The sequence below is a fragment of the Pseudophryne corroboree genome, chromosome 2 (assembly GCF_028390025.1).
Source record: "Pseudophryne corroboree isolate aPseCor3 chromosome 2, aPseCor3.hap2, whole genome shotgun sequence".
NCBI classification, from domain to species: domain Eukaryota; kingdom Metazoa; phylum Chordata; class Amphibia; order Anura; family Myobatrachidae; genus Pseudophryne; species Pseudophryne corroboree.
In genome coordinates, this window is record NC_086445.1 from 43,835,046 (window position 1) to 43,861,476 (window position 26,431).

At 48.1% G+C, this 26,431-nt stretch overlaps 2 long non-coding RNA genes across 2 annotated transcripts in view; one reads left to right on the top strand and one right to left on the bottom strand.

Annotated features, from left to right (window-relative positions):
* Positions 1–11,067, top strand: part of LOC135050487 (uncharacterized) — an 81,886-nt gene extending 70,819 nt beyond the window's left edge. The window contains exons 2-3 of the long non-coding RNA XR_010241621.1: positions 4,862–5,225; positions 10,943–11,067. This is a non-coding gene — a long non-coding RNA (uncharacterized LOC135050487). The remainder of the gene's footprint in view (positions 1–4,861; positions 5,226–10,942) is intronic.
* On the bottom strand, positions 2,904–3,896 carry LOC135050486 (uncharacterized). Its single transcript, XR_010241620.1, has 2 exons — positions 3,500–3,896; positions 2,904–3,140 (listed from the first exon to the last, which is right to left on the bottom strand). It is a non-coding gene; the product is annotated as an uncharacterized LOC135050486 (long non-coding RNA).
* Positions 11,068–26,431: the final 15,364 nt, after the last annotated feature.

Sequence of the window (26,431 nt, forward strand, 5' to 3'; positions counted from 1 at the left end):
TGCACCGTGTCCCCTCGCATGGCTCGCCATGCTTCGGGCAAGGTGCCTCGCAATGCTACCGCTGCGTTCGGCACAGGGTACCGTTCCCAATTGTAGTCCACGTGGATCGTAAAGTATGAAAAAGTAGAATTTTTTTTTTTTAAATGTGAAGAACTAATGTCGACATTTTGACCTGTTGACCTAGTGCGTGTTGACCTTCAGTTGTCGACCTAATGACTGTTGACCTAAGTTGTGTCGACCTAACGAGCCGTATCCCGTTTTTACCATGTTACTTGTGCCTCCAAAAGGAGGTTGTCACTTGTCACAGTGACAATTTTGCCCGATTGGCAGTTCCTTCACCACTTGCATATCGCAATGGCGGAGATGATCGCCCGTCGTACTAGCTGCTAGCGCTCTTTGAAGGTGGCAATAACCATTGGGGTCAATGCTATACAAATTTGCGCAGGTCGCAGTCCCCTCTAAGAATTATAGTGACCGCTGTCTGCAGCTAACTGCGGGAAGTTCGTGTGATATCTCCTGCAGTCGTTGTATTACTGTTACAGTTTACTGCGGCATCTTCTCCATAGACAGCATACTTCTGTGTGCAACGTGGTCTCCGCCAGGGCTACTGAGTGTTTATGTCAGCCCGAGCAGGACGTTTCTCCAATGGGATTGAGGTCGGTGAGTGTCCTGTAATCTCTTTACTTGGGTGGACGTGTTATCAGCAGACCCACTCCACAGTGAGAAGCCGGGATGCACTCAGAGCTGAGCTGATAATGAGCAGCTAGTCCCTGGTCCTTGTAACTGTCATGTCGCTGTCCTGTGTGTGTCTGTGAGGTCTATTTACTAAGCTCCAGAGAGAGAGAGAAAGTGGAGAGTGATTACAGTAAGTGAAGAGAGATAAAGAACCAACCAATCAGCTCCTAACTGCCATGTTAAAGGCCGTGTTTTAAAAATGACAGCTAGGAGCTGATTGGATGGTACTTTATCTCTAACCAGAAAGGATATAAAAAAAATAATAATATATATATGTATATATATAAATAAACCACAAACTCCCTAGTTGCACTATTCAATAAATAAGATAGGTGGAGCAGTGCCGTAACTAGACATTTTAGCGCTGTGTGCAAGAAACAGCATCAGCGCCCCCCCCCTCCCCCATATACAAACCATGGCCAGTGAGCGTCGTTGGCGCGCGCACAAAACATAGAGTCCCTTTTACACTTTACGTCAGGCAGAGTCCGCCTTTTTACACTTTACAGCAGGCAGAGTACCCCTTTTTACACTTTACGGCAGACAGAGTCCCCCTTTTTACACATTACCGCAGGCAGAGTCCCCCTTTTTACACATTACGGCAGGCAGAGTCCCCCTTTTTACACATTACGGCAGGCAGAGTCCCCTTTTTACACATTACGGCAGGCAGAGTCCCCCTTTTTACACATTACGGCAGGCAAAGTCCCCCTTTTTACACATTACGGCAGGCAGAGTACCCCTTTTTACACATTACGGCAGGCAGAGTCCCCTTTTTACACATTACGGCAGACAGAGTCCCCTTTTTACACATTACGGCAGACAGCGTCCACCTTTTTACACATTACGACAGAGTCCCCCTTTTTACACATTACGGCAGAGTCCCCCTTTTTACACATTACGGCAGACAGTCCCCCTTTTTACACATTAAAGCAGCAGAGTGGCACACTGTGGGAGAGCTAGGGATAAAGCAGGTGAGAAGAAAGTGGGGGGAGGGCTAGAGATGGAGCAGGTGAGAGGAACGCAGGGGGAGGGCTACAGAGAGCAAGTGAGAGGAACGCGGGGGGAGGGCTAGGGAGAGAGCAGGTGAGAGGAATGCGGGGGGAGGGCTAGGGAGAGAGCAGGTGAGAGGAATGCGGGGGGAGGGCTGGGGAGAGAGCAGGTGAGAGGAATGCGGGGGGAGGGCTAGGGAGAGAGTAGGTGAGAGGAATGCGGGGGGAGGGCTAGGGAGAGAGCAGGTGAGAGGAATGCGGGGGGAGGGCTAGGGAGAGAGCAGGTGAGAGGAATGCATGGGGTGGGCTACAGAGAGCAGGTGAGAGGAATGCAGGGGGAGGGCTTGGGATACCGGTGAGCGGAATATAGAGGGGAGAGCCATGGAGAGAGCAAGTGAGAGGCACACCATGGAGGGGGAGTTTGTAATAAGTCCCTACCCTGTGGTGGTGGTGTGCGCTCCTGTGAATGCAACTCCTGGAGTAAGGAGTGCAGCGCTGACAGGCGCTGGTGCACGGTCTCTGCTCCATCCTTGTTTAACTCCTTCCCCGGCTCTTCCGCGGCTGCAGCTCCCGAAATCAGCCGTTGAACGCTGGGTAAGTCAGAGGATGTCCCTGCCCTGGGTGCACATGATGACATCACGCAAGGCGCAGCTGAGGGGAGAAGGGATTGGGGAAGACCCATAGTCAGCCTCCTCCCACGTGACAGCTCATGCTGGGTGACGCCTCCTGTCTTCCACTCCGTCCACATGCTGTAGTAATGCTGGTGAGCAGAGCGGCGCAGCCCAGTCTGGGGTGGGGAGAAGGGAGATGCACCTGGCAGGTCAGCATTCCACACCGTGCTCCTCGGCAGCATTGTGGCGATGACGATGGCGGGCCAGTGCCGTAACTAGCTATGGACGAGAGGTGCCTTGGCGGGTTGGTAGTGTGGCGTGGCCCAGCAGGTGCCAGCGGAGATTTTTCCGCAAGGCACCTCTCGCCCATAGCTAGTTACGGCACTGAGGTGGAGATAAATTACTGGGCTGTCTTCGTACACTAAGTTCTCTGTTAGACAGAACTAAGATAAACGATATATATGCCAATAGTGAAATTGGCGCCCCAGGAAACTAATATTAATTCCCTATTCTGTTTGTATTAATAAAATAATTTAGCATGACCATTAAGCTTCATAAAATGAATAATAGGTTCCAAAACATATATTTTATTTAACATTTATAAAATAACAGTGATGGTCATATAAATATGACAATCTTCAATGTATCCGCCCTCTAAAATGTACAATGGGGGTCTGATTTAGCATGAATGCACAAATACTTATTTTGTGAAATCCTCCTCCCAATATTGCAGATTGGAGGTCACATCAGAACAAGATAGGATAACCAACGCGTTTCGTCTTGTACAGAGACTTCATCAGGGGCGTATCTATAATGTTAGAACATAATCGCTTTAAGACAATGATTAAAAACAATTACAATATTGAAAATTCATACAGTACAAATATACAGACATATATGAATTGGAACATCACAAAGAATAAGCTACTAGAGTACAGACGGAGGTAAAGGAATCAGAAAAAGGAGGAGTAGAGATCTTGCACATACCTCAATAAATGTGTATATACGAGGATTAAACCAATATATAGTATTCTGAACAGATCTCACGTTGTCAAATAAGTGAACATCTGTGCCTATTGGAAGAGTATCCCATTTTGAGCACTCTCGTAGGCCACAGGTAAACAATAAATATAATATAAACTTATTAATGATACCAGGCCCACATACCTGATAATTTCTAGAAAAGGTTTATGATACTTGGGGGTTCAAACTCACAGGAAGACTTTTTCATGAGATTCGCAAAAATGAATCGACCTAGTCAGAGAGGAGAGTAAGAATATACCTAGCAACAGTGGCGGATCAAGGGGAGGGGGGGGGGGGCACTCGGGCCCGTGCCCCCCCTGTCATTTGTGGCAGTTTTTTTTTTAAAACCGGCCACAGCTCTGCTGCAATCTCCCCTTGATAGAGCCAGTGGGCACTAGGGCAGTAGTCCCAGCGCAGGAGGCCCGGCGGTCAGAGCTCACACTGTCAGCCACCAGCGCTGCGCTGCACCTCCTACTGCCTCGTAACCAATGGCAACCCAGCGCCAACACATGTGAACACATCACGCTGCCGCTCTCTCAATCTGTGCCGTGCGCTGCCGCTCTCTCCTCCCCTGTACCCAGCCCGCCTCCTGTACTCACCGTGCGCTCTCTCCTCCTGATGCTGCTGTTTATGGGCACCATTAGGAGTCACAAACGCTCCTTCCTGTCCTAGGATGCCAGCCAGTGGGGCAAAGCCTTAAGGTATTTGCTAAGTAAATGTGATGGAGGTGGGGGGGGGTGCAAGATTGTCAGGGAATCCTTCGTTTATTTCCAAAGTTACAGTATGTCTCTGTATCTCCCCCTCAGCACCCTCCTCCTCCCTGTATATCCCCCTCAGCACCCTCACCCTCCCACTATCTCCCCCTCAGCACCCTCACCCTCCCTGTATCTCCCCCTCAGCACCCTCCCTCTCCCTGTATCTCCCCCTCAGCATCTCCCCCTCAGAACCCTCACCCTCCCTGTATCCCCCCTCAGCACCCTCACCCTCCCTGTACCTCCCCCTCAGCACCCTCACCCTCCCTGTATCCCCCTTCAGCACCCTCACCCTCCCTGTCTCTCCCCCTCAGCACCCCCCCTCCCTGTCTCTCCCCCTCAGCACCGTCACCCTTCCTGTCTCTCCCCCTCAGCACCCTCCTCCTCCCTGTATCTCCCCCTCAGCACCCTCACCCTCCCTGTATCTCCCCCTCAGCACCCTCCCCCTCCCTGTATCTCCCCCTCAGCACCCTCCCCCTCCCTGTATCTCCCCCTCAGCATCTCCCCCTCAGCACCCTCACCCTCCCTGTATCTCCCCCTCAGCACCCTCCCCCTCCCTGTATCTCCCCCTCAGCATCTCCCCCTCAGCACCCTCCCCCTCCCTGTATCTCCCCCTCAGCACCCTCCCCCTCCCTGTATCTCCCTCTCAGTGCCTTTACCCTATCTATCTATCTATCTATCTATCTATCTATCTATCTATCTATCTATCTATCTATCTATCTATCTAATCTATCCTTTTAATTTTATACCTTAGGGTCTCCCTGTCTTAAGTACCCCGGGCCCTCCAAAGCCTTAATCCAGATCTACCGACGGTTATCTGCTGCCACCATACAGCTAATGTAGTAGGCTAGGTGCAGCGAAGTGCTGCTGTGTGCGCAAACCTACTCATGGAGCCACGGTAGTTTCAGGAGACCCGGCGGCTGCCTGCTGCTACAATACAGCTGGTGCTGTTGTGTGCCCGAAGCCGCGGACTGTGCTGGAGACTGGGGAGCATTACTGGAGTCCGCGGGAGTGTGCTCAGTGCTGGGGGAGACTTATCCTCTGTTCACCCCAGCCTACCGTCATTGTGCATAATAGAATTCTGGCTAGAGGGATCCGCCTGTGATATGCTAGGGAAGGTGAGTGAGTCAGTGAGATGTGTATGTTTTTTATGTGTATGTGGTATATTATGCAAGATGAAATTAGACATTTTTTGTATAAAAAAAATTAAAACTTTTTATTTTAACCTGTGCCCCCTTCCTTCCCCACTTATATGTGTGTCATAGGGGCCCACATCACACTGACTCATATGTCACCCTCTCCCTGTTACCTACTGCCAGTCTACCTGGCATCCTCTCCCTGTCACCCACTGCAGGTTAGTCACCCTCTCCTTGTCACCCACTGCCAGTTAGTCACCCTCTCCGTCACCCACTGCCAGTTAGTCACCCTCTCCCTGTCATCCACTGCCAGTCATCTTCTCCCTGTCATCCACTGCCAGTCTCCTTGTCACCACTGCCAGTCTCCCTGTCACCCACTGCCATTCACCCTCTCCCTGTCACCCACTGCCAGTCACCCTCCCCGTCACTCTCTGCCAGTCACTCTCCCCGTCACCCACTGCCTGTCACCCCCTGCCAGTCACTCTATACCCAGTCACACACTACCATTCGCGTTCTCCCAGTCACCCTCTCTCCCACTGCCTGTCACCCACTGCCAGTCACTCTCCATCAACTGCTAGCTGTCACCAACTGATAGTAACGCTCCCTGTCACGTACTGCAAGTCACTCTCTCTCTCACTCTCTCCCTGTCCTGTGAGGCCACACCCCTTGTAGTGGTGACACACCCCTTTTCTGGGAGCGCATGCGCTGAAGGCGCACGCAAATGTACTTGCCCCTTCCATGGTGCCCCCCCTGTCATGTTTTTCTGGATCCGCCCCTGCCTAGTAAGATAGGACCAGTGTCCACTATAATAACCATTTTTCCAATCCATGATGTATGAAATTCATTAAACAGGATATAACAAGACCCTGCTTAGATTATTATTTTGGACCCATATTAGAAACATGTTAGACCATGTGATTTATATCCTCAAGTGTCCTTGCGGACTCGTCTATGTTGGTTTGACAACACGGCCATTCCGGGACCGGATGGCCAATCATCGATCCTCAATACACACTGAATTAACCACAGGTAAAACTGACAAACCGGTTGCTAGGCATTTCTTGGCAGCGAAACATCAAGTTGCCAGTTTGAAATGCAAATTAATAGACAGGATTCCTCCATGCCCGACTGGTGGCGATCGGTCCCTAATGTTGAAGAGACGGGAAAGTTATTGGATACATCAGTTGGACACGGTCGCACCCAGAGGGCTCAATGAGTCCAATCCATTTAATGTTTTTCTTTAATACCTATCAGGGATAGTATACTTTGCCCTAATAGTAACATCTTACCCTGGTATAGGACCTTTAATGTATTTGATGTGTTTGGCAGTTTAATTTATGCATTACAATAATATACAATGTCATTCCTTGCATGATGAAATCTATGTCTATTTTGATGTTGTTACTTACTTACGAATTGAGTGTCCACACCAGTGGCCTAGTGGAAAAAGCAGTAACTGTCCTGATAGATCCATCATATATTGCCCCCATTATTGTGACGTCCACCCGTGTAAACTCTCTCCCAGGCCTAGGCATCCGATCTTAGCTATTTAGACCATTTATACATAGATGGTTTGAATACATTATGTATTACCTAATGGTCTATATGCATTTATTTGCATATAGATAGGTGTCCTTTACACCATTTGTCATGGGTCTCATCGTTTTTATGTTTATATATTTTGTGCATTTGAAAGTTGTTTTGCTGTGGTTTAATGGTGTGGAACGCATGCCACGCCCCTTTTGTTATTTGTGGAACGCACACCCCACCTTTCTAGTCTCGTCCACCCCTATGACCCTTTTGGCGGCATCAAACTGTCCCCCTTATGCACCTCTCACTGTTGAGCCTGTGTGGTGGGTGAATTGAGTCGCCCACACACTTAGGCTGAATGCCCGGTGTCTATGTGCAGACACCTGCGCCGGCCACTGTAGATTTTTTCGTTCCTTCCGTCTGGGTGGAACGCATATCCAGCCGGTGGAACGCAAGTAGTTCCGGCCGGGGTGGGGGATGGCACCAGCGACCCGTTAGACTGCCGCGGTATGTCCGGCCTCTGGCCAGCCGGCTTGAGGGGATCGTGGACGCGCCGCCCAGTCTTCCAACCCACGGTGCCTCTTTGCCACTGTTAACTCCCTCCTCTGCCCACCACCACCTCCTCTCCCTTCCTCATTGTCTGCTCTTGACTTTGACACTCATTTCACATCCAAAATTGACTCCATACGTCAGGACATCACATCCCACCAGACCAGAACCAGCCACCACCCATCCCTTGCCACCCCTCCCCTTCCCTCTTTCCAACTCTGACATCTTTCTCCCATGTATCTGATGAGGAAGTCATGGCCCTCATCCGTTCCTCCCTCCCCACAACCTCCCCACTTGACCCTATCCTCTCCCACCTCCTCTGCTACCTCTCTGCTTCTGCCTGTTCCCATCTTGCCCAAATTCTCAATCTCTCCCTCTCATCAGGCACTGTCCCTTCTGCCTTCAAGCATGCTCTTGTCTCCCCTTTTCTTAAAAAACCTACCCTTGATCCAAACACTCTCTCCAACTATCGACCCATCTCTCTCCTCCCTTTTGCCTCCAAACTGTATTGTCTATAATCGCCTCACTGCCTTTCTTTCCTCTCACTTCTTGACCCATTTCAGTCTGGTTTCCGTTCTCTCCACTCTGCTAAAACTGCCCTCACAAAAGTCTGCAATGACCTCCATGTATCCAAATCTAAGGGCCACTACTCTCTGCTTATTCTTCTTGACCTCTCTGCTGCTTTTGACACTGTGGACCCCCCTCTCCTTCTGCAAATCCTTCACTCTCTTGATCTGCGTGACACTGCCCTCTTCTGGCTGTCCTCATACCTCTCTGATCATTCCTTCTCTGTCTCTTCTCATGACGCTACCCCCCCCCCCCACTTCCACTAACTGTTGGTGTACCCCAAGGCTCTGTTCTTGGTCCTCTCCTTTTCTTTCTCTATGCGTCCTCTTTAGGTGAACTCATTAGTTCTTTTAACTTACAATATCACCTCTATGGTGATGATACTCAAATCTACCTTTCCTCCCTTGATCTCTCCACGGCTCGTAGCTCCAACTGTCTCTCTGCTATCTCTTCCTGGATGTCCCAGTGCTTTCTTAAACTCAACATGTCTAAGACTGAGCTGATCATCTTCCTACCCTCCCGCACAACCTCACCTCCCACAATCTCATTATCCATTGATGGCACGACTATCTCCTCTAGCCCCCAAGTATGCTGTTTTAGCGTAATCCTTGACTCCTCCCTCTCCTTCAAACCAAACATACAGCACCTCTCACAAACCTGTCATTTTCATCTCAAAAACATTTCCAGGATCAGACCTTTTCTCACCCAGGATGCCACTAAAACCTTTATTCATTCACTGATTATTTCCAGACTGGACTACTGTAATCACCTCCTAACTGGCCTCCCTGACAATTACCTCTCTCCACTCCAATCTATCCTCAATGCTGCTACCCGGCTTATCTTCCTCACCAAACGCACTACGTCCACCTCCCCTCTCCTACAAGCCCTTCACTGGCTTCCCTTGCCTTTCAGAATCCAATTCAAACTTCTCACACTCACTTACAAAGCCCTTACCCACTCCTCTCCCACTTACATCTCTGACCTTATCTCCCTTTACACTCCCACCTGTCCTCTTCGCTCTGCTAATGCACGCCGACTCTCCTGTCTTCTAATTACTTCCTCCCACTCCTATCTCCAAGACTTTTCACGTGCTGCTCCCTTTCTCTGGAATTCTTTACCTCTCCCCCTCAGACTCTCCACCTCCCTACAGATCTTCAAACGGGCTCTTAAGACCCATTTCTTTACCAAACCCAGCCAAATCTCATCCTGTCCCATGCTCGGTCTACCCCATCTGTGTCACCCCTGTCTGTCTTCCCCTCCCCTTTAGAATGTAAGCTCTCACGAGCAGGGCCCTCTTCCCTCATGTGCTTATCCTTTTTCTTACGTTAATAATACTCAACAGCCCAAATCCTGCAGTTTTTATGACCACCTTGAAACTTATCGCTATGTCGTTTACTGATGTAGTTATGCTTAGTTACCCTGTACTTGTCCTATATTGTCTTAAACTGTAAGTCACTGTTTTCCTGTTTTGATTATGTGCATATGTACTCTGTAATTGGGTGCTGCGGAACCCTTGTGGCGACATATAAATAAAGGATAATAATAATAATAATAATAATAATAGTAATATATGTATGTAATTCAATTAAACATTTATGTGCAAAAAAATACACGATTAACATTCCGGATGATCTCTATAAATAAATCTCTATAAATCCGGTGGCAAGGCACTTTCGACAATACAAATATCCATTGACCTCAACAATGCAATACAAGATGGTAGATCCTGTGCCGCCGGCCTCCATAAGAGGAGGACATAGGGATAAAGCCTTACTGAAATTGGAAGCAGGGCCGGTTCCAGCCCTTTTAGCGCCCCGGGCGGGAAATAGGGGAGTGGCTTCATACAGGGGGCGTGGTCAGTTACGGCCCCTGTACAGTAGAGTAGCGCCGCTGAAATGCTGTGCGGTGCGCGATGACGTCATCGCGCACCGCACAGCAAAGGTCTTCTCCACTACGCGTCTAGTTCCCTTCACAGCGGGACACAGCGGGCAGCTGGGGGCACAGCAGTAGCGGATCTTGCCATGGTGCGGCGCCCTCCGGATGGCGGCGCCCCGGGCAAAAGTCCTGCTTGCCCGTTTCAAGATCCGCTACTGATTGGAAGCCAAATGGATTTTTAACCTATATACGACTGCCCCAGCTGGATTAAATGAACATCTCTTTCTTACCTGCTTTTCATAAATCTGCCCATTATTAATGTTTTTGCTATATGGCCCCCCTTAGTCCCCGATCCTATTATGTAACATTCGGCTTGAATATTACGTCTTTCGGTACTTACCTTGGTGAGGCTGTGGACACATAACATTATATACAGTTAGTCTATTTGTTCTGGTTCCGGTATGAATGGTCGACCATGTTATGGTCGACAGTCATTAGGTCGACCACTATTGGTCGACATTGACATGGTCGACATGGACACATGGTCGACACATGAAAGGTCGACATATGGAAAGGTCGACATGAGTTTTTTAAACTTTTTTTGGTGTCGTTTTTTGCGTAAAGTGACTGGGAACTCGCCATGCTTCGGGCATGGTGCCTTCGCTCCGCTACCGCTTCGCTCTGCACACTTTACCGTTCCAATCGTAGTCCATGTGGATCGTAAAGTATGGAAAAGTTCCCCAAAAGAAAAAAAAGTTAAAAAACTCATGTCGACCTTTTCATGTGTCGACCTTTCACGTGTCGACCATTTTCATGTGTCGGCCATGTGTCCATGTCGACCATGTCAATGTCGACCAATAGTGGTCGACCTAATGACTGTCGACCATAACATGGTCGACCATGTGAACGGATACCATTTGTTCTACACCTCACAATATGTTTTTTGGTTACTTATCTTATGATGTTATTCTACATTGCTCTCGCTGGAGATGCTCCATCGGGGATTGACAGTTGAGGTGATTAGAACCTTACAATCACAATGAGGATTACTGAGTATGCGCCACAGTCCACTAATGGTATTGTACTTAGAAATTTATATTTGAAGTTTATGATACTCCGTATCTCTGTGCAAAGTTTGTCTGCTACACTGTTATGATCTTTGTTGCACTATTTCCTAGGCAACCTGGGGGTGTGTACTGGGCCTGATGATGGGCGCAATCGCGATGACGTCATGGCGCCTGCACGCTGCTGGGAAGCCGCACTTCGGGTCTTTCACATCACTGGTGACCGGTATCTATTTAGGTAAGTGTGTTTGTAATCAGATTTTGTACTCTGATGAAGGATTAAAACTCCGAAACGTCGGTACTGTACAGTGGTAGTACAGTGTGTATTTCTTTATTAGTCCAGTGAGTGCCGCCTCTATCACAATACCTATCTGAGTTAAATTGAGGATACACCGGGCCTGCTGCATTGACTGTTGTGGGTGCCGGAATTATTGCATTATATATATATATATATATATAAAATATTGTACACGAACATGTCAACATGCTGTAGTAATTAAATTTGCGTTTAGCAAACTTTTTGGCTTTTTCGGATCTAGATAGATAGATATATAGATATAGATAGATTCAGATTATGGGGTATATGCAATTGCGGTCGAATTCCCGAAAATGTCGAAAAACGGGACATTTTCGCCCCCCCAAAAAATTCGACAATGCAATACAGTACTTTTCGCCAAAAAAACGGCCATTCCAAATTCGACTTTTTGAATTTCGACATTTGTCAAATTCGACATTTCTGCAATGGTACAAATGCGGCATTTTGACAAAAGTATATTAAATTGAAGATTGTAAATTCGACAACAGTGATTTTAGACAGTAAATTCGTCATTTTCAATCTGCCACACTTTGCTGGTGGAATCTAATAAAATTTTTTAAAAACATGTTTTTTTTGTGTTTTTTTTTTGGTAATAGCATATCTATTTATATTAGAAGGGTTTGTCTATTTAGGAGGCACAAGTATTATTTATATATTTTAAAAAATATTATTATTATTATTATTATTATTATTATTATTATTTTTTAAATGGAATGGTGTAAAAAAAAATCAGAAAAAAAATATGCGTGGGGTCCCCCCTCCTAAGCATAACCAGCCTTGGGCTCTTTGAGCCGGTCCTGGTTGCCAAAATACGGGGGGAAAAATGACAGGGGATCCCCCGTATTTTAACAACCAGAACCGGGCTCTGCGCCTGGTCCTGGTGCAAAAAATACGGGGGACAAAAAGAGTAGGGGTCCCCCGTATTTTTTGGACCAGCACCGGGCTCCACTAGCTGGACAGATAATGCCACAGCCGGGGGTCACTTTTATACAGCGCCCTGCGGCCGTGGCATTAAATATCCAACTAGTCACCCCTGGCCGGGGTACCCTGGAGGAGTGGGGACCCCTTCAATCAAGGGGTCCCCCCCATCCACCCAAGGGCCAGGGGTGAAGCCCGAGGCTGTCCCCCCCATCCAAGGGCTGCGGATGGGGGGCTGATAGCCTTGTTGAAAATGGAAGAATATTGTTTTTTGCAGAAGAACTACAAGTCCCAGCAAGCCTCCCCCGCAAGCCGGTACTTGGAGAACCACAAGTTCCAGCATGCGGGGGGAAACGGGCCCGCTGGTACCTGTAGTTCTACTGCAAAAAAAAACAAATAAAAACAGGACACAGACACCGTGAAAGTATAACTTTATTACATACATTCCGACACACATACTTACCTATGTTGACAAGCCGACTCTGGGCTCGTCTCCGTCTGTCGACGTCCGGGGTACCTGAAAATAAAATTATACTCACCTAAATCCAGTGTCCTGTGATATTTGTAATCCACGTACTTGGCAAAACAAAAAAACGCATACCCGCTCCACACGGACTGAAAGGGGTCCCATGTTTACACATGGGACCCCTTTCCCCGAATGCAGAGACCCCCCGTGACTCCTGTCACAGAGAGTCTCTTCAGCCAATCAGGTAGCGCCACGTCGTTGCACTCTCCTGATTGGCTGTATGCGCGTCGGAGCTGACAGACGCGCATCGCACAGCTCCCTCCATTAGTTTCAATGTTGGGAACTTTGCGGTCAGCGGTGGGGTTATCCGCGGTCAGCCGCTGACCGCGGGTGACCTCAACGCTGACCGCAAAGTTCCCACCATTGAAACTAATGGAGGGAGCTGTGCGATGCGCTGTCTGCCAGCTCAGACGCGCAAAGCCAATCAGGAGAGTGCCACGAAGTGGCGCTTCCTGATTGGCTGAAGGGACCTTTCTGTGACAGGAGTCACGGGGGGTCTCTGCATTCGGGGAAAGGGGTCCCATGTGTAAACATGGGACCCCTTTCAGTCCGTCTGGTTCGGGTTAATGCGTTTTTTTTTTTTGCCAAGTACGTGGATTACAATAAAAGAACCGGACACTGGATCAGGTGAGTATAATTTTATTTTCAGGTACCCCGGACGTCGACATTGGAGACGAGCCCAGAGTCGGCGTGTCAACATAGGTAAGTATGTGTGTCGGAATGTATGTAATAAAGTTATACTTTCAAGGTGTCTGTGTCCTGTTTTTATTTGGGTATTTTTTTTGCAGTAGAACTACAGGTACCAGCGGGCCCGTTTCCCCCCCGCATGCTGGTACTTGTGGTTCTCCAAGTACCGGCTTGCGGGGGAGGCTTGCTGGGACTTGTAGTTCTTCTGCAAAAAACAATATTCTTCCATTTTCAACAAGGCTTTCAGCCCCCCATCCGCAGCCCTTGGATGGGGGGGACAGCCTCGGGCTTCACCCCTGGCCCTTGGGTGGATGGGGGGGACCCCTTGATTGAGTCGGCGTGTCAACATAGGTTAGTATGTATGTGTCGGCATGTGTGAAATAAAGTTGTATTTTCACGGGGGACAGCCTCGGGCTTCACCCCTGGCCCTTTGATGGCTGGGGGGGGACCCCTTGATTGAGTCGGCGTGTCAACATAGGTTAGTATGTATGTGTCGGCATGTGTGAAATAAAGTTGTATTTTCACGGGGGACAGCCTCGGGCTTCACCCCTGGCCCTTTGATGGCTGGGGGGGGACCCCTTGATTGAAGGGGTCCCCACTCCTCCAGGGTACCCCGGCCAGGGGTGACTAGTTGGATATTTAATGCCACGGCCGCAGGGCGCTGTATAAAAGTGACCCCCGGCTGTGGCATTATCTGTCCAGCTAGTGGAGCCCGGTGTTGGTCCAAAAAATACGGGGGACCCCTACTCTTTTGTCCCCCGTATTTTTTGCACCAGGACCAGGCGCAGAGCCCGGTGCTGGTTGTTAAAATACGGGGGATCCCCTGTCATTTTTCCCCCCGTATTTTGGCAACCAGGACCGGCTCAAAGAGCCCGAGGCTGGTTATGCTTAGGAGGGGCGACCCCACGCGAAAAAAATTCGGGTTTTTTACCGTCTTTTTTTAAACATTTTTAAAAATCTAATCAAAATCCGTCAAATCGGCCGTTTTTCAACAGCGGGACTGTCGAATCCGTTTTTTATTGAATATGTCGAATTCCGGCACCCACCTGCCGGAATTCAACGGTCGAATTGTGTCAAATTAAAAAACGGCGAAAAATTGCCGCAATTCACCCGGAATTGCATATACCCCAATATATATATATATATATATATATATATATATCTATCACCCAAAAATAATTAAAATACTACAAAACGTTCATGTTCAATATTATATTATATTAGATATATATATTTTATAATAATAACATTAACATTATAGAAAAGGGTTCCAGAAAAAGCTACTTCTGTTCTGTATCAAATTAATAATGCTGATATTTATAGTATCCATGAGGCAGAAACAAAATCAGGAGTAAAAATTTGCTACATTTGAAAATAATCGCACTTGCAATACATTTATATGGTTCTGGTAGTGGCCCTCATTCCGAGTTGTTCGCTCGCAAGCTGCTTTTAGCAGCTTTGCACACGCTAAGCCGCCGCTTACTGGGAGTGAATCTTAGCATAGTAAAATTGCGAACGAAAGATTAGCAGAATTGCGAATAGACACTTCTTAGCAGTTTCTGAGTAGCTCCAGACTTACTCGGCAACTGCGATCAGTTCAGTCAGTTTCGTTCCTGGTTTGACGTCACAAACACTCCCAGCGTTCGCCCAGACACTCCCCCGTTTCTTCAGACACTCCCGCGTTTTTCCCAGAAACTGCAGCGTTTTTTCACACACACCCATAAAACGGCCAGTTTCCGCCCAGAAACACCCACTTCCTGTCAATCACATTACGATCACCAGAACGAAGAAAAAACCTGGTAATGCCGTGAGTAAAATTCCTAACTGCATAGCAAATTTACTTGGCGCAGTCGCAGTGCGAACATTGCGCATGCGCAATTAGCGGAAAATCGCTGCGATGCGAAGAAAATTACAGAGCGAACAACTCGGAATGACCACCAGTGTTCTGCGTTATTACAAAAGTAGACAAATTACGCAACACATTATTGTGATAAATTTGCAATAAAATATATAATATGCATGAGAAACAAAATGTGATAAAGCCACAAAAAATGCTTTTAAATTACTTTTTATTGCAAAAAACACCAAATTTTCCCAAAGTGCCGACCAATCGGCTCCTGTCATTTCACAGGCTGTGTTTGAAAAATACAGAGAATGAAGAAACCCACAATCTATAACACACAGATACTGCTACCCAACAAAAGGGGGCGCTGATCTCTAGAAGAGTCAAACAACAGGAAACAAATAAGGAAGGGGAATTTTGTAGAGATATTTTTTATAATATTAAAATTGTAGTATAAAAAATATATGAAGGGGAATTGTGTAGAGATATTTTTTATAATATTAAAATTGTAGTATAAAAAATGTATAATCATGGGGCTAATTCAAGAAGGAACGCAAAACTACAAAAATCACAAAAATTGCGAAAATACGTAAAATCTGAGACAAAAAAAACAATTTCTGAGACAAAAAATACAACTTCTGAGACATAGCAAAAACTGCGTATGCACTACGAAAACTAGGCGTGTAGGGGGCGTACTAAAGGGCTGGACTCGCAAAAACTATGAGCAGGGGCGTGTTGTGGGCGTATGCAGATTTTAGGCGGATCATACGCATTTTTTGCAACTCAACGCACATTTATGGTGTACACTTTCTGAGTGACTACAGGTCTATCTTAAAATCTGCACAAGCTGACCCAGGGCCGTCTTAACAGCAGTGTAGGCCCCTGGGCACAGCAATCCACTGGGCCCCCTACCCATCCTCCAGCAGTAGAGGTGGGGGTGCTATCAGTGGCAGCTTTGATGTCCCGTGGGCGGTAGGGGGTGTTCTATCTACCGCTCAGCATGTAGGACCTGGAGCAGTAATTTCTGCTTTACTGCACAGATGGGGCTAAACTGTAGAAGGGGGCATTGGGCTGAATGAAGAAGCCCTTGTACATGACTTCCAGGGTGGTAGGGGGTGTTTAATACGTAGGGGAGGGGTGGATAGTGGAGTGGGCTTAATATTTATCATTTTCTGGTGGGAGGGCAGCTTGCTTAACTGCAGATATCTCAAGTTCCTGAAAATATATTTTTTAGCTTTAAATGGGATAAAAAAAACTAGAGAGTTTCACCTTTCAGAAGGTTCTGAAGACTTAGGGATCAGAGTTCAGGAGCCAGAGCAATTCACCAACGAAAATCTAAAACTGCATATTAGGTGTGTGGAGCTGGAGCAGGGACCAGCTGCTGGAAGGCTGATATCTCTGGTTCTGGGCATAGTAGAGACAAGCTGCCAATGTTCTCCGAAAGGGGAGAGTCCCAGCTTTTTGTTTATAACCTCATAAAATCTCTAAGCCAGACAGAACCCAAGATATCTGGCTGAGAAGAGCAATTAACAGGCTTGGATTGGGACCACTGCTTTCAAGTCGGATATCTCCGGTTCCCCAGGGCCGATTTTCAAAAATCTGGTACCCCTGGAAAGAGAGGACTATCAGCCTAGGACCCTTATACTCCTGGGGCCCTTGGGCAAGAGCCCATTGAGCCCATATGAAAAGACGGCCCTGAGCTGACCTCAGTTGTAGAATGTTGGATGTATACAGCAATCATTGCTTCATTATTACACCCAGCTCAAGCAGCTCACGCTTCAGCTGCAGTGATACTCAACAACATTTAAGGGAGCTTTAAACTAATTAGCACATGTATTAATTCTTTAAGTTAATAACAATGCAGGTTTGTCAAGAACACACTTGCATACCTCCCAACTTCTTGGCTTTAGGGCGTGACATAAGGAAAGGGGGCGTGGCTTCATGGATGGACCCGCGATCGCGAGCCACGCCCCGTTTTCGTCACTAAGGGGGCATGCCCAGCGCTCTGTGAGCCGCTGGCATGCACCCTCTCCCTTTGACTCAAGTGAATAGACGCTGTGCGCATGTGTCTATTCACCGCTGCTCTGCTAAGCAGGGCAGCCTCCCAACTGCCCCCCCCCCCCCCCCCACCGCGGGACACTGCGGCCCGCGGGTGGGACAGCGAAAATCGGGACAGTTGGGAGGTATGCACTTGTTTTCCTATAAACATGTATAATAACATTTACAAGCAAGATCTTTTTTTCTTTTCTTTTTTTTTGTTTGGTTAATGGCTTTTTGTTTAAAAGCTGAGTTTTTTTATGATTTAAAGCAACAAGCAATTATTATCTTAAAAAATCATACCCACATACTGTACATGTGTAAGGTTTTTGTTTTTTTACCCCTTGACAAAGAAACATATGTTCAATAACATCACCACAATTTTTTTATATTTTCACATTAAACAATAACATAAGAAATGTTAATAATAACAAAGAAACATTAATATGTCATGTATGAAAACTTTCAACATTAAAAAAAAAATTTTTTTTCTTCCGCCTGCGTTTTTTGATTCAACAGCGTAAGTAGCTCGTCTTGTTGTTCGACAATCCTGTCAGTAGGCATGGTTGGCTCAATGTTATGTGTGGCTGATGTTAAATTGTGACATCAGAAACCTTTACACAAAAAATGCAACTAAGTGTACGTTTTCTCGCAAAAAATGCGGATTTTTAAATCTAATCGTAAAATTTGCAAATTTGACAAGTTCTTTTTTTTGTAACGTTAAATTATTGTTGCAGATTTTACGTTTGGGCACGCTTTCGCAATTTTGCGATTGCTCGCAGTTTTTGCAAATTTGTACTTTTTGCGATCCTACTGAATTAGCCCTTTTTAAATCTCATCGCAAAATTAGCAAAAAATATAGGGGCGTGGCCACAAAATAATACCAATTCATATAACGGTGCACAGTAGTCTCCATTATTCAAATTACGCCACACAGTAGCACCACTACACCAGGTAGAGCTCCTTTTACACATTACGGCGGACAGATTCCCCTTTTTACACATTACGGCAGCCAATCCCCCTTTTTACACATTACGGCAGACAGCGTCCCCTTTTTTACACATTAGGGCAGACAGCGTCCCCTTTTTACACATTACGGCAGACAGCGTCCCCTCTTTACACATTATGGCAGACAGCGTCCCCTTGTGTAAAAAGGGGATGCAGACAGCGTCCCCTTTTTACACATAACGGCAGACAGCGTCCCCTTTTTACACATAACGGCAGACAGCGTCCCCCTTTTTACACATTACGACAGACAGCGTCCCCTTTTTACACATTACGGCAGACAGCATCCCCTTTTTACACATTACGGCAGACAGCGTCCCCCTTTTTACACATTACGGCAGACAGTCCCCCTTTCTACACATTACAGCAGACAGCGTCCCCCTTTTTACACATTACGGCAGACAGCGTCCCCTTTTTACACATTACGGCAGACAGCATCCCCTTTTTACACATTATGGCAGACAGCGTCCCCTTTTTACACATTGTGGCAGACAGACAGCATAGATAGATAGATAGATAGATAGACAGAAAGAAAGAATAGATTATACTTACTGGCTCCTCGTGCAGCTTCTGGCAGATCATGATGATTCTAGGCAGGGGAGAAGAAGGAGGAGGGAGCAGCGCAGTGTAATTATTGGAGGCGTTGCTGCTGCTGTCTTTCTCCTTCACCATAGGCTGTCCTCCGCCGCTGTAAATGCTGGAATGCGCTTCCCAGCATTCACAGCGGCGGGCAGCCTATGGTGAAGGAGAGGAACAGCAGCAGCGGTGCCTCCACCAATTACACTACGCTGCTGTGGTTCCCTCCTCCACCTCCCTCCTCCTCTTCCCTCCCCCCCCCCCCACCATGGCGCAGTGCTCCTCTCCTCGGTGGGTGGTGGACAGCGCCATGTAATGAGTCAGTTAGGCTCATTAAATGCCGCACTGGCTTTGGGCCCCTGGACAGTGGCGGGCCCCAGTGCACAGCTTGCACTGGCGGTAGTTCTGCCACTGATACAGGGTGATTCAAAAGTCGCAGTACACCATTTTGTTTCAAAACCTGTGCAGGAAATGGGAAAACTGAATACTCCAGTAAGGTCTGGGTGACTTGGGCTGTCTTTTAGGGTATGTACCGAACATGGGCGCCATCTTGAAATTGGCCAACTTGAATCTAAGTCAGTTTTTTCAAATGGAAAAGGGGTCGTGTAAAATGTCAAACAACATCAGAATTTGCTGAAAATTTTATTGCTACAAACAGATTTGAAATAGTAGTTATGGTTCAAAAGATCCAACCCTTTTATTTTGTTGCAGGTAACTGAAGATGGCTTTGACAAAAGAGGAGAGAATTGAGGTTATTTTGATGTCTGGAGAACGAAGTTTCCATGTCATAGCTGCAGATTTTAACAACCGGCACCCAGAAATACCTCCAATTTCACATCACACTGTCAGGTGCATAATTTCCAAATTCCAAGAAACTGGGACTGTGGCTGACAAGTCACGGAGTGGTCATCTAAAAAGTGCTACTGATGAGACAACCTCAACAATAGTTTTGGCATCCTTCGTGAAGAGCCCACAACACAGCACACAATGTTTGTCAGCAGAATGTGGAATCAGCCAGTGATCGATCGTACTAAACCTTCACAAAGGATTAGAGATGAGCGCCGGAAATTTTTCGGGTTTTGGGTTTTGGTTTTGGGTTCGGTTCCGCGGCCGTGTTTTGGGTTCGACCACGTTTTGGCAAAACCTCACCGAATTTTTTTTGTCGGATTCGGGTGTGTTTTGGATTCGGGTGTTTTTTTCAAAAAACCCTAAAAAACAGCTTAAATCATAGAATTTGGGGGTCATTTTGATCCCAAAGTATTATTAACCTCAAAAACCATAATTTCCACTCATTTTCAGTCTATTCTGAATACCTCACACCTCACAATATTATTTTTAGTCCTAAAATTTGCACCGAGGTCGCTGTGTGAGTAAGATAAGCGACCCTAGTGGCCGACACAAACACCGGGCCCATCTAGGAGTGGCACTGCAGTGTCACGCAGGATGTCCCTTCCAAAAAACCCTCCCCAAACAGCACATGACGCAAAGAAAAAAAGAGGCGCAATGAGGTAGCTGACTGTGTGAGTAAGATAAGCGACCCTAGTGGCCGACACAAACACCGGGCCCATCTAGGAGTGGCACTGCAGTGTCACGCAGGATGGCCCTTCCAAAAAACCCTCCCCAAACAGCACATGACGCAAAGAAAAAAAGAGGCGCAATGAGGTAGCTGACTGTGTGAGTAAGATAAGCGACCCTAGTGGCCGACACAAACACCGGGCCCATCTAGGAGTGGCACTGCAGTGTCACGCAGGATGTCCCTTCCAAAAAACCCTCCCCAAACAGCACATGACGCAAAGAAAAAAAGAGGCGCAATGAGGTAGCTGACTGTGTGAGTAAGATAAGCGACCCTAGTGGCCGACACAAACACCGGGCCCATCTAGGAGTGGCACTGCAGTGTCACGCAGGATGGCCCTTCCAAAAAACCCTCCCCAAACAGCACATGACGCAAAGAAAAAAAGAGGCGCAATGAGGTAGCTGACTGTGTGAGTAAGATAAGCGACCCTAGTGGCCGACACAAACACCGGGCCCATCTAGGAGTGGCACTGCAGTGTCACGCAGGATGGCCCTTCCAAAAAACCCTCCCCAAACAGCACATGACGCAAAGAAAAAAAGAGGCGCAATGAGGTAGCTGTGTGAGTAAGATAAGCGACCCTAGTGGCCGACACAAACACCGGGCCCATCTAGGAGTGGCACTGCAGTGTCACGCAGGATGGCCCTTCCAAAAAACCCTCCCCAAACAACACATGACGCAAAGAAAAAAAGAGGCGCAATGAGGTAGCTGACTGTGTGAGTAAGATAAGCGACCCTAGTGGCCGACACAAACACCGGGCCCATCTAGGAGTGGCACTGCAGTGTCACGCAGGATGTCCCTTCCAAAAAACCCTCCCCAAACAGCACATGACGCAAAGAAAAAAAGAGGCGCAATGAGGTAGCTGACTGTGTGAGTAAGATAAGCGACCCTAGTGGCCGACACAAACACCGGGCCCATCTAGGAGTGGCACTGCAGTGTCACGCAGGATGGCCCTTCCAAAAAACCCTCCCCAAACAGCACATGACGCAAAGAAAAAAAGAGGCGCAATGAGGTAGCTGACTGTGTGAGTAAGATAAGCGACCCTAGTGGCCGACACAAACACCGGGCCCATCTAGGAGTGGCACTGCAGTGTCACGCAGGATGGCCCTTCCAAAAAACCCTCCCCAAACAGCACATGACGCAAAGAAAAAAAGAGGCGCAATGAGGTAGCTGACTGTGTGAGTAAGATAAGCGACCCTAGTGGCCGACACAAACACCGGGCCCATCTAGGAGTGGCACTGCAGTGTCACGCAGGATGGCCCTTCCAAAAAACCCTCCCCAAACAGCACATGACGCAAAGAAAAAAAGAGGCGCAATGAGGTAGCTGACTGTGTGAGTAAGATAAGCGACCCTAGTGGCCGACACAAACACCGGGCCCATCTAGGAGTGGCACTGCAGTGTCACGCAGGATGGCCCTTCCAAAAAACCCTCCCCAAACAGCACATGACGCAAAGAAAAAAGAGGCGCAATGAGGTAGCTGACTGTGTGAGTAAGATAAGCGACCCTAGTGGCCGACACAAACACCGGGCCCATCTAGGAGTGGCACTGCAGTGTCACGCAGGATGGCCCTTCCAAAAAACCCTCCCCAAACAGCACATGACGCAAAGAAAAAAAGAGGCGCAATGAGGTAGCTGTGTGAGTAAGATAAGCGACCCTAGTGGCCGACACAAACACCGGGCCCATCTAGGAGTGGCACTGCAGTGTCACGCAGGATGTCCCTTCCAAAAAACCCTCCCCAAACAGCACATGACGCAAAGAAAAAAAGAGGCGCAATGAGGTAGCTGACTGTGTGAGTAAGATAAGCGACCCTAGTGGCCGACACAAACACCGGGTCCATCTAGGAGTGGCACTGCAGTGTCACGCAGGATGTCCCTTCCAAAAAACCCTCCCCAAACAACACATGACGCAAAGAAAAAAAGAGGCGCAATGAGGTAGCTGACTGTGTGAGTAAGATAAGCGACCCTAGTGGCCGACACAAACACCGGGCCCATCTAGGAGTGGCACTGCAGTGTCACGCAGGATGTCCCTTCCAAAAAACCCTCCCCAAACAGCACATGACGCAAAGAAAAAAAGAGGCGCAATGAGGTAGCTGACTGTGTGAGTAAGATAAGCGACCCTAGTGGCCGACACAAACACCGGGCCCATCTAGGAGTGGCACTGCAGTGTCACGCAGGATGGCCCTTCCAAAAAACCCTCCCCAAACAGCACATGACGCAAAGAAAAAAAGAGGCGCAATGAGGTAGCTGACTGTGAGTAAGATAAGCGACCCTAGTGGCCGACACAAACACCGGGCCCATCTAGGAGTGGCACTGCAGTGTCACGCAGGATGGCCCTTCCAAAAAACCCTCCCCAAACAGCACATGACGCAAAGAAAAAAAGAGGCGCAATGAGGTAGCTGACTGTGTGAGTAAGATAAGCGACCCTAGTGGCCGACACAAACACCGGGCCCATCTAGGAGTGGCACTGCAGTGTCACGCAGGATGGCCCTTCCAAAAAACCCTCCCCAAACAGCACATGACGCAAAGAAAAAAAGAGGCGCAATGAGGTAGCTGACTGTGTGAGTAAGATAAGCGACCCTAGTGGCCGACACAAACACCGGGCCCATCTAGGAGTGGCACTGCAGTGTCACGCAGGATGGCCCTTCCAAAAAACCCTCCCCAAACAGCACATGACGCAAAGAAAAAAGAGGCGCAATGAGGTAGCTGACTGTGTGAGTAAGATAAGCGACCCTAGTGGCCGACACAAACACCGGGCCCATCTAGGAGTGGCACTGCAGTGTCACGCAGGATGTCCCTTCCAAAAAACCCTCCCCAAACAGCACATGACGCAAAGAAAAATAAAAGAAAAAAGAGGTGCAAGATGGAATTGTCCTTGGGCCCTCCCACCCACCCTTATGTTGTATAAACAAAACAGGACATGCACACTTTAACCAACCCATCATTTCAGTGACAGGGTCTGCCACACGACTGTGACTGATATGACGGGTTGGTTTGGACCCCCCCCCAAAAAAGAAGCAATTAATCTCTCCTTGCACAAACTGGCTCTACAGAGGCAAGATGTCCACCTCATCATCATCCTCCGATATATCACCGTGTACATCCCCCTCCTCACAGATTATCAATTCGTCCCCACTGGAATCCACCATCTCAGCTCCCTGTGTACTTTGTGGAGGCAATTGCTGCTGGTCAATGTCTCCGCGGAGGAATTGATTATAATTCATTTTAATGAACATCATCTTCTCCACATTTTCTGGATGTAACCTCGTACGCCGATTGCTGACAAGGTGAGCGGCGGCACTAAACACTCTTTCGGAGTACACACTTGTGGGAGGGCAACTTAGGTAGAATAAAGCCAGTTTGTGCAAGGGCCTCCAAATTGCCTCTTTTTCCTGCCAGTTTAAGTACGGACTGTGTGACGTGCCTACTTGGATGCGGTCACTCATATAATCCTCCACCATTCTTTCAATGTTGAGAGAATCATATGCAGTGACAGTAGACGACATGTCCGTAATCGTTGTCAGGTCCTTCAGTCCGGACCAGATGTCAGCATCAGCAGTCGCTCCAGACTGCCCTGCATCACCGCCAGCGGGTGGGCTCGGAATTCTGAGCCTTTTCCTCGCACCCCCAGTTGCGGGAGAATGTGAAGGAGGAGATGTTGACAGGTAGCGTTCCGCTTGACTTGACAATTTTCTCACCAGCAGGTCTTTCAACCCCAGCAGACTTGTGTCTGCCGGAAAGAGAGATCCAAGGTAGGTTTTAAATCTAGGAACGAGCACGGTGGCCAAAATGTAGTGCTCTGATTTCAACAGATTGACCACCCGTGAATCCTTGTTAAGCGAATTAAGGGCTCCATCCACAAGTCCCACATGCCTAGCGGAATCGCTCCGTGTTAGCTCCTCCTTCAATGTCTCCAGCTTCTTCTGCAAAAGCCTGATGAGGGGAATGACCTGACTCAGGCTGGCAGTGTCTGAACTGACTTCACGTGTGGCAAGTTCAAAGGGCATCAGAACCTTGCACAACGTTGAAATCATTCTCCACTGCACTTGAGACAGGTGCATTCCACCTCCTATATCGTGCTCAATTGTATAGGCTTGAATGGCCTTTTGCTGCTCCTCCAACCTCTGAAGCATATAGAGGGTTGAATTCCACCTCGTTACCACTTCTTGCTTCAGATGATGGCAGGGCAGGTTCAGTAGTTTTTGGTGGTGCTCCAGTCTTCTGTACGTGGTGCCTGTACGCCGAAAGTGTCCCGCAATTCTTCTGGCCACCGACAGCATCTCTTGCACGCCCCTGTCGTTTTTAAAAAAATTCTGCACCACCAAATTCAAGGTATGTGCAAAACATGGGACGTGCTGGAATTTGCCCATATTTAATGCACACACAATATTGCTGGCGTTGTCCGATGCCACAAATCCACAGGAGAGTCCAATTGGGGTAAGCCATTCCGCGATGATCTTCCTCAGTTGCCGTAAGAGGTTTTCAGCTGTGTGCGTATTCTGGAAAGCGGTGATACAAAGCGTAGCCTGCCTAGGAAAGAGTTGGCGTTTGCGAGATGCTGCTACTGGTGCCGCCGCTGCTGTTCTTGCGGCGGGAGTCCATACATCTACCCAGTGGGCTGTCACAGTCATATAGTCCTGACCCTGCCCTGCTCCACTTGTCCACATGTCCGTGGTTAAGTGGACATTGGGTACAACTGCATTTTTTAGGACACTGGTGAGTCTTTTTCTGACGTCCGTGTACATTCTCGGTATCGCCTGCCTAGAGAAGTGGAACCTAGATGGTATTTGGTAACGGGGGCACACTGCCTCAATAAATTGTCTAGTTCCCTGTGAACTAACGGCGGATACCGGACGCACGTCTAACACCAACATAGTTGTCAAGGCCTCAGTTATCCGCTTTGCAGCAGGATGACTGCTGTGATATTTCATCTTCCTCGCAAAGGACTGTTGGACAGTCAGTTGCTTACTGGAAGTAGTACAAGTGGGCTTACGACTTCCCCTCTGGGATGACCATCGACTCCCAGCAGCAACAACAGCAGCGCCAGCAGCAGTAGGCGTTACACGCAAGGATGCATCGGAGGAATCCCAGGCAGGAGAGGACTCGTCAGAATTGCCAGTGACATGGCCTGCAGGACTATTGGCATTCCTGGGGAAGGAGGAAATTGACACTGAGGGAGTTGGTGGGGTGGTTTGCGTGAGCTTGGTTACAAGAGGAAGGGATTTACTGGTCAGTGGACTGCTTCCGCTGTCGCCCAAAGTATTTGAACTTGTCACTGACTTATTATGAATGCGCTGCAGGTGACGTATAAGGGAGGATGTTCCGAGGTGGTTAACGTCCTTACCCCTACTTATTACAGCTTGACAAAGGGAACACACGGCTTGACAAATGTTGTCCGCATTTCTGGTGAAATACTTCCACACCGAAGAGCTGATTTTTTTGGTATTTTCGCCAGGCATGTCAACGGCCATATTCCTCCCACGGACAACAGGTGTCTCCCCGGGTGCCTGACTTAAACAAACCACCTCACCATCAGAATCCTCCTGGTCAATTTCCTCCCCAGCGCCAGCAACACCCATATCCTCCTCATCCTGGTGTACTTCAACACTGACAACTTCAATCTGACTATCAGGAACTGGACTGCGGGTGCTCCTTCCAGCACTTGCAGGGGGCGTGCAAATGGTGGAAGGCGCATGCTCTTCACGTCCAGTGTTGGGAAGGTCAGGCATCGCAACCGACACAATTGGACTCTCCTTGTGGATTTGGGATTTCGAAGAACGCACAGTTCTTTGCGGTGCTACTGCTTTTGCCAGCTTGAGTCTTTTCATTTTTCTAGCGAGAGGCTGAGTGCCTCCATCCTCATGTGAAGCTGAACCACTAGCCATGAACATAGGCCAGGGCCTCAGCCGTTCCTTGCCACTCCGTGTGGTAAATGGCATATTGGCAAGTTTACGCTTCTCCTCCGACAATTTTATTTTAGGTTTTGGAGTCCTTTTTTTACTGATATTTGGTGTTTTGGATTTGACATGCTCTGTACTATGCCATTGGGCATCGGCCTTGGCAGACGACGTTGCTGGCATTTCATCGTCTCGGCCATGACTAGTGGCAGCAGCTTCAGCACGAGGTGGA